Raw genomic sequence first — 10101 nt, 5'->3', positions numbered from 1 at the left:
TTGTCGAGTCACATAAATCTTATGTTGAGTGTGATTGATTCCACATTTTATTTTCCTTTCCTCTTATCATTCCTAACAACTATATCATCCCATTCGGTGTAATAGTGTCATGGAGGACAAATGGACTTCAAAAACCAGTACACCAGAATTTCTGAATTTGCTTCTGATACCACTCCTAAAAATCCCAATTGCAAACAATATAATAAACTGTCTTAAAGCAAACAATATATTAATGTCATCCCTCAACCCATCCTGAGTCAGATCTGAGAATGGCTCCACAACCCATCCTTTCAAGTCCCATATCCATCTATATTAAACTTAAAACACCACAGCAGGTGGATGCTACCAACCGGGTAATATAGAACTAACAGACCAATAGGTGGATGTTGCCACCATGCTGACACCCAAAGCTTGCAAGGAAATATGAGCATCAAAAGGCAAGACCCGAGATGGTTTTATCTTCATATTCTGGCAAGAAATCCATCGGGAAACTGTGTGAATTATTGCAGAAGCCATCGGTTCTTTTCCATTACTATAATGATCATTTCTAGCTTTCCTAATCCCCCACAAAACGAGCACAAGAATATAGATGCAGGAATTCTTAGTTGGTCTTTTTTCCTTAATGCCAACCACCATCCTGATAATCTATGCTTCTAGGAAGATGCAACAATGAAGAGAAACCAAAGATAGAAAAAAAAAAAAAATAGCCACATTCTGAGAATAAGTGATCAATTGATTCAACTTTGTGATCAAGCTTGTAGCAATAGAATTTTGAAGCAGTAAGTAATGGGCACCCCACGATCCATGTAGTGTCCACATGGGTGGGGAAGTTACAAGTAATTAATTAACTTCTAAGAAAGTTAATTAACCACCCCATCATGAGACTCATTAAATAAGAGTCTTACGTACGTTTAGTTTTGTGTGTACAAAAAGTGAGTGAATGTACAAAGGCCTTTCCATTCTCTACATAATTTTCTAAAGTAATCATCTTAAAATCTTGATCTTGAAGTGTAGAATCAATTTGGGAGACTCTGGTAGTCTTCTAAGCAACTTAGAGGTGCAATCGCAATAGTTTGACGTGGACTATAAAATGAGCAAAGATCAGGACTTGTGGAAATTTCTAGAAGTGTGCAACCGGGCCAGATTCCTTTTTTAGTCCGGTCAAGAACCCGATAATTCGGGTGAATCTAGGAGATTATCTGCTTGGATTGGACCTGGGCATGTAAGATCAAACTGGATCTGATATGGACCCGATTACGGATCCAATTATTTAACTGGTTATCCGTAACCTAGTCTTATTTAAAAAAAAAAAACAAATAAAAAAACAAAGTAATATAATAAATACATTACTAGCACAAGGCTATTAAAAATTGTTACTAAGTGATTAAGGTTGAGCTAATTGGGCGTTGATTCTATCAACATATTTAACATCAATCAAAAGTAATCTAGATTAATTTGTTGACTATCTTTGAACAAATGCATAATCAAATATCCAGCAATAATTAGACCGATGTATATTAATAATGAATTCATCGATCCGGATCATAGGAATAATTCAACAAAAGTAATAAGAGGAGTGATCGATATAATCACAAAAAGATTTTATAAAAATAAACTCACAAATTGTCATGGATTCATATGATACTTAATTTAGATCTACTTTTATAATATATTCGAACCTATTACATTAAGTCATGTCAGTTTATGAGTTTACTATTGTGGCTATCGTATTTTTCAATAAGTATAATATCGCCAAAATAAATATTATATATATTAAGCATATTAAATAATAACAAGGGCTAAAAAGGAAACATGATTAAGTAACCATGCATCACGACACAGTAGATCATAACATTAAGCAAACATGATTTGTCCATCATCATGCATACCATTATGATTGGATGTTTGAATTTATTAGTATTTCTTCTAAATAGATAGAGTTGACATTGGTAATTTTTTGTGCTCATCTGTAATGTATGGACTTATTTTTATGTGGATGGATAAAGTGTAGCTTATAAATATATTGATGATGTGACCTCCATATTTATTTATTTATTTAATTTTTTAGATGATTTGTAATAGGATTTTCTTTGGAAGTGTAATATTGGGAATATAATTTTATTATTGTGGCCAAGTAAAAGGATGTGTTTCACGTCTATTGATATATTTTAAGATCACTTTAATACGATGTATCAAATTACCAATGAGGCTTCAAGTGGAGTTTATGTGCAATGTGTTTAGGGAATTATAGATTTATCTTACATGATAAATGAACTATATGTGCATAAGTTATGAGATTTTAAGACTCCCTTACAAATTTTATTCAAAACTGATTAGATATGATATTTTAACTTATATAGTGGGAGACTATCACTAGTTTTTTGTGAAATTTATGATCTCACTATGTAAATCTGATTAGATTTTGAAATAAAATTATATGTGTGCTAATGTTAATCTCACACAATGAATGCTAATAATGACTACTAAGAACATAAATGTTAACTTTACTAAAGGAGAGACACTAAATGAGACCAACTATGATATGCGATATAAGAAAATCCAATATCTGTTTAATGAACAAGAGATCCTAGAAAATCTATCCTACCTTGTGATACAACCTGAGGAAATGAATACTTCCCAACACAATTGTGATATGGAAACCTATTAGATTTGGGCTAAAAAAGGTTAGTGCGCGTACTTTACCATGCTTTGCAGCATGCACAATAATCTTAATGAGAAGTTTGAGAACTGCCAAATTGCCCAAGATATATGGAATTAGCTGCAAAATGCCTATGGGGGACATCAACTACTAGGTTTCGTGCTCTTACTTTAAGGTTTCAGCAGTATGTTATGGAGCCTACACATACTATGACTGAGCAATTAAGGTCAATGTTCGTCTTGATTCAGGATCTAAAGGCTACAAGTAATACTATCACTGTTGATTAACAAGTTACCAATGTGATACGATCTTTTCTTGAGTCAAGATGGGTACAAATGAAATTCATTTTAACACACGATGAGGATATTAAGATTCTTTCTTAGCGCATAAAGGCACACCATAGTACTCTTCCTATTGCCTAAATTTGAAAGTTCGAGACATTTAGGCCTAAGCGTAAGCAACATTGTAGATTTGTTGGAGTGGCAAATAGTCTTGCGCCACGAGATGAGAAGAGAGCAAAACATCACAGAGGCAAGCACACTGGGAAGGACAAGTCCAAACTGAAGTATTATAACTGTGAAAAAGAGAGACATTTTGCTCGTTAGTGCATTGAGGCAAAAAATGTATCCACTAAACACAAGTCTCTCATTACTTGTGTTTGTTAACATATTTTTATTGCTCAGTCAATCTAAGGATGGATTGTTGACACAAGAGCAACCAAACATGTAGCTTGAGATAGAATTGGGTTCGTAGATTATTGAAAAATAACAACTAGTAGGTAGTATGTTATATTCGGCAATGAAATTCCAGAGGAAGTGATTGGAGTTGGCACCTACCAACTCAAGATGCGTCTAGGGCATTTGTTACTTTGTCATGATGTGCTTTATGCACCTGGTGTTCGATATAATCTATTTTTAGTTATTATTATATTGAAACTTAGTTTTACTTTTCACTTTGATGGCTCTTAGCTAGAATTTCATTTAGAGAAGGTTTTATATGGACATATTTTTCTTTTGAATAGTTTCTTTAAGTTGCACTTAGATAACTCCTCATTTTCTTTTATATGGCTTCAAATGATAATGATGTTGTCTCTAATTCATTGAAATAACATTCTAGACAACATTATATATGAAAAAATAGAATGACTCGACTATCTAGCGAAGGCCTACTGGGGTCTCTTGCTAATATAAGCTTACCTATGTGTGAGCCATGTGTAGCTAAGAAAGCATGTAGAAAACCTTTTAAAAAGGCTCATAGGGCATCTTATCATTAGGAGCTAGCCCATTCTGACATTTGCGGACCTATGAATGTGAAGGCATACCATGTAGCCTTTTATTTTCTCACTTTTATAGCTGATTACTCACGTTTCAGTTATATCTATCTGATCTCCCATCGTTTTAAAGTATTGGACTGGTTCAAGTGCTTTGTAGCTGAGGTTGAGAATTAGATAGAAAAGAATTTAAAAATTCTATAAACTGATTAGAGTCGTGAGGACTTGTCCAAAGAGTTTCGGGGACTATGTGGGGGATATGGGGATACACAGATAATTGACATTTCTTGGCACACCACAACAAAATGATGTAATGGAAAGGAGAAATAGTAACTTATTGAAAATGGTTTGATCAATGATAACTAAAGCTAACCTGCCAATATTATTTTAAGGGAATGATCTTTTCGTTGCAACCCTACATTTTGAATCATATGTCTTCTAAGTTTGTTTTCTCAAACCCATATGAATTATGAAATGGCATAAAACCAAATTTGTAACATTTGCGGCCTTGCGGTTCTACGGGTTATGTTTACACAACTTTCCATAAATGTGGAAAACTTAACACTAGAGCAAGTACGCATATCTTCCTAAGATATTCAAAGAGCTCAAATAACAACGTAATGTATGGGACAATCCTAATAGAGGAATGATGGAAATAGAGTTGTGCGATATAACATTTATTGAGAATGATTTTCTCAATATTGGTGAAGCAAAGAAAGATCTTGAATTTTTTGAATTGTAAAAACTCAATGGAGTTATATCATCTTTTGGCAAATGAGGAAAATTATCACATCCTAAAATCATAAAAATAGTGGGAGCTACTTACCTCCTAATGAGAGTGTACCACTAGAAAGTGACTCACAAGAGTCCCATTTAAGAAGAAGCGAACGTAAAACCATTCCTCGTCGTCGTTTTGAAATTGAAAGAAAATCTTTCATACGTGCTCCGTATGACCTTGATGAGCTTGTTTCTTATGAGAAAACACTAAGTTCACCTTCTTCAGATAAGAGTAATGCCACTGTACCCCCTAATTTATACCATTCACTTTGCCCTCATTGACATGGCACCACAATGTGTTGCCACGTGAATCATTGAAATAATTAAAAAAATTAAAAAAAAATGAAATATTCAAATCAAAATAGCACTCAAAAATATAAAAAGTGGAAGACTAAAACACTAGATTCTCTCTATCATTTTATATTCGATTTTTTTAATAAGCCATGTAGTACTGCATTGTGGTGCTACATCAAGAGGCAAAGTGAATGGTATAAATTTGGGAGCATAATAGCATTTTTCTTCAGGTAAATAGCTAGCTGCCATAAGAGATGAAATGTGTTCTTTGGCAAAGAAGCAAGTTTGGAGTTACAACATCTTGCAATTGTGCACAAATTTATTGGAAACAAATGAGTTTTAAAAACTAAGTGTTTGGCAGATGGATCAATTGATTAGTATAGATTTCGTCTCATGGCAACGGGCTATACCCAAGGAGAGGGTATAGATTATGAAGAAATATTCTCTCATGTGGTGAGATTTGCTTCCATTTACCTCATTCTAGCTATAATTGCATATTTAATTTTGAGACTTTTTTAAATAGATGTGAAAACTATATTTCTCAATGGAGAGCAAGACGAGGACATCTATATGGATCAATTTGTTGGTTTTGAGGTCAAGGAATAATAGCGCAGAGTATGCAAGGTAAACCGTTCCATTTATCGCCTTAAACTAGATTTCATGAGGCCATTACTTCAATTGACTTTGACATGTTGGAAGAACATGATTGTGTGTATGTTAAACATACGAGAAAGAGTTATCTGATCTTATCTTCATATGTGGATGATATCTTATTAAATGAAAATGATATAGAGATAATTATTGTCACAAAAGAGGTTATCCTCTACTTTTGAGATGAATGACACAGGTGAAGCAAATTATGTATTAGGAGTTAAAACTTTAATGGATCGATCTATGAAACTTCTTAGTTTGTAAGAGACTTACATTAAGAAGATTCTAGAACGATTCCCTAAGCACAACTTCAAACACGCAGAGACTCTAATCAAGAAGGATTATATATTGAGTCTGGAACATTGCCCCAATAATGATGAGGAAAAGAAAGATATTAGTAGAATTTCTTATGCAAGGGTTATTGGAAATCTAATATACGCTATGTTGTGTACACGACTTGACATTTGCTTTGCAGTTAGATTAGTTAGTCGTTATCAAAGTAACCGAAGATCTATTCATTGTCAAATAGTTAAGTGGATTTTCTAATACTTTCGTGAGACAACATATCTCATTCTTTGCTATCAGGGTGGAGGCATGATGCTGAAGAGTTACAGGGATGCTGATTGGGTTAGTGATGAAGATGAGCGTAAATCCACGATGGGTTACATATTTATGCTTAATGGGGGAGTTGTTTCTTGTTGTAGCAAGAAACAATCATGCATTTTTTTGTCTACAATGGAGTTAAAGTACGTTGCTTGTTCAGCAACTATACAAGTGGGGTTGTATAGTTGAGAAGATTTCTTTAACACCTAGAACTTGCAGATAAAGCTAATAAAGAATGACATCTTTGATATATGCCAAGGATCTCTAACGCAGATATTTGATTTCACTATATTTAAAATATTGTTGCGCGATGTGAGGTGATCCTACAAAATATTTCAACTAGCGATGGTATAGACAGGCTGTTATGAGTGATACTATGTTATTAAGATGATGATTTAACATAGTACTCATACCCTTTGCCTTCTCGTCAAGTCACATATTTCATTTTCTTTATGAGAGATAAATGATTGAGAGACCAAAATGAGATTATTAATGGGCATTGCACCAATGTGGACAAGTGGGAGATGTTAATAAATGAGTACCCCATGACCCATATTGCTCATTCCCCATTATCTTGACTAAATGGAACTGAGATGATACCCTTCTTGAGATCTGGAAGGTAGATTGTAATGAAAAATATCTATCCAAATAGTGCTCCCATACTCTTTGACCTAAACTAAGCTTGAAAGAAAATGAAAAGTTTAAGAGTGCTTGCACCATGCAAGAACCCCCAAACTGATGTAATAAAGTGATATTCCAGTGACATCCTGTATTAAGAGCCTTCAGCGATAGAGAAGACTGGACAACCTCAAAACCATTGCTTGAAAGGGCTCCACTCAGACTTCAATTCTTGAACCAAAAACTTACAACTCCTTCTCTAATCTTCCAAGAGCTTTCAACTAGAACAAAAGGAAGGGGTTTACTAATTGATTTCCATAGAGAGGAAATATAAGGCATGATCTTAAGATCAGAATGATCACTTGCGGCTTTCATACTTTTTGATGCATGAATGATGCCCATATGGACTTTTAAAGAATAATCAGTCATGCCAATTTACAGTTACGGGCTTTAAGTAGATCATTTTAAATTTTTCAACCCCAAACCCCCATTCTTTGTAGGTCCACAAATTTGCTTCATGAAACCCATTTTCTTTTCTCATGCCTTCAAATTCACCACAAAAAAAGGATAAAAAAGATCATTTGTGGTTGCTATAAAGCCATGAATAATGTTACATACAACCATGGAGTGCATAAGTACCACATAATCGTTTTGAAAAAAATTGAGATTCATTATTAAAAAATTAATTTTTTTCATGTGTATTTCGTATTTATTTACTTTTTTCAAAGAAATTGTGCGACGCTTGCATACTCTACGACTGCAATATCATTTCTCTTTTCAAAAGAGTAATGCTACATACAGTGATGGAGTGTATAAGCACAGTATAAATATTTTGAAAAAGAGTAAGATTTACTATCATCTGTGTATATATAAGTTTGATCTAAATGGACTTTATTAATGCTAGCACTTCATATATTATTGTTTTAATAGCATCTCAGGTGTGTGCTTAGGGTGCGGACATGTGTCTTTTGTGGAGCCTTGTTAGTTCTAGACATTTGAGATTAGATCTAGTGACCAGATTTAGATCTTGTGGTGGCTATAAAGAAATTGGATTTTTAGATTTGGTTGTTGAAACTGACTTCTTTATTTTGGTTAATTGGCTTAATAAAGAGGCTTCTTCCTTGGATTTACTCAGATATTTGGGATGATATTTACATTTAAAGAGTGATTTTTCATTTAGTATTAATTATGTTTATAGAGAAGATAATGCGCTAACAGAAAATCTAACAAATTATGGTGCTATAAACATACATTATATATATATATAATATATATATATATATATATATATTATCTCTATTTCAACTCCCTAAGCATATGATTGCTTTGTTCTCTCTGGATTGTGTAAGTCTTTATATTTTTAGGCACTAAGATCTCTAGGTTTTTTCTTAATCTTCTTGTAACCTTTAAATAAGGTCTTTATATTTTTTAGGAACTTGGTTTTGAACTTTTTCTTTTGTACTTGTAACCCCTAAATTTCATTATCTGTATAAGATATTCTTATGCCATAAGTGAGGGTAATTAATAAAATTGAGATCTCATCCTCTTCTAAAAAAAAGATTTGTTTAACCATTGATCTAGATTTTGATAATTAATTGATCATTGTGAAACCGTCAAATTATGCAGCCATTGCAAATGAGAATGATTTAACGGTCAAGATTATATGGCCGTATAAGTGAGATCCAATGATCAAGATTAATTGTCTGTTAATTAACAGTCATAAACAATCCAATTGTCCATAACTACATTTTAACTTAAATTACTTGTCAAAGAGATTATTCAAAGACTCGCATGTTTTGATTGAAAAGGCGAGTGATTATGTATAAAACACAATTAGTAGAAATAGTTAACGGATTGTCATTCTATTTTTTCCCCTGTTATTATATTCTATAAGTGTTCATTAAGTTTTTTTGACAAGATCTTAAATATTTGTTTTTATATATAATTTTATTTCGTTAGTGCTTCTTCAATTCATTAATTAAGATATCATTATCAGATTGTTGGCAACATCATCTTAATCCTTTGTTTTTTTCGGTTTTAAATATGGGTGTAATCGATTTGGTCCGGGAGGGTTCATGGATCGAAAGTTTTGGTACATCATTTTTGTCGTACCAATCCGTTAGCTATCACGATGATCGGTCCATGAACATTTTTTTTTTATAAAATAATTAATACAAAAATTTAATTAAATTAGTAAAATTAAATTTAAGTGATCTCTTTAACATTTTATATATGGTTAATAAATATTAAATAATTTTATTGTATATATAGTCAATGATGATCCCTTAGATGAAAATTATATAATTAACTTGTACATAATACATTCAGTCGGTCTCGTCCAGTCCGGTCTAAAAGAACACATCTCGAGACCGTTTAATAAGATTATCAGTCCAGTCCGATTCAATTCGATTCTGTCAATTTTTTCTATCTAGACTGATAATCTTACACCCCTAGTTTCAAATGAGGGATATGGACTTGGAAACTTTAGAGTATGTTTGGTAAGTGAAGACTTTTGTAATTTTTTTTTTCGAAAGATTTGAAATCTGCTTTGTATTGTAGCTTGTGAGAACATGTAGATAGAATGTTTTTCGTTCCTTTTTTTTTTTTTTTTTTTTTTTGTGTGTGTGTTTTTAAACAAACGGAAATTCTCTTCATGTTTTAAAAATTTATAGTTTGACTTCAAATGTTATTAAAAAAAAAAAGAAAAGAAAAAGAAGAAGAAGTAGAAAAAAACGAAAGACTTTTAGAAACTAAATGAGTATTGCTATATACAGTCGTGGAGTGCGCAAGTACTACGGAGTCACTTTGAAGTATGAGATCCACTATTCAAATATTAATTTCTTTTCATGTGAATATCCTATTTATTCACTTTTTTCAAAATCATTGCACGACGTTTACGCACTAACGATTGTAACTATCATTTCTCAAACTAAATTCTTTATCCCTCAAATAGCGATAAGTCTCTCTACCAATATTTTACGAAGTAAGACTAACACAGTTAAGAGTTGTATTGAAAGATAATGAAGTTCATCATTAAAAAATTAAAATTTTTATATTTATTTATTTATTTAAAAATGAATACGTAACATTACAAATATTATTATGTTTTTTCACTCCAATTCCCAATCAACCAACGTAAAAATATTACTTTTTTAAAATTGAATCCAATTTTACAAAACTAACCTTCGCATAATATAGATTTATACGAGAGTTTGTACCTTGATCATTT

This window comes from Juglans microcarpa x Juglans regia, chromosome 1S (genome assembly GCF_004785595.1).
Source record: "Juglans microcarpa x Juglans regia isolate MS1-56 chromosome 1S, Jm3101_v1.0, whole genome shotgun sequence".
In the NCBI taxonomy this organism is placed as follows: domain Eukaryota; kingdom Viridiplantae; phylum Streptophyta; class Magnoliopsida; order Fagales; family Juglandaceae; genus Juglans; species Juglans microcarpa x Juglans regia.
The sequence above is the reverse complement of the archived record's forward strand: the minus strand, read 5'-3'. Positions refer to the sequence as shown.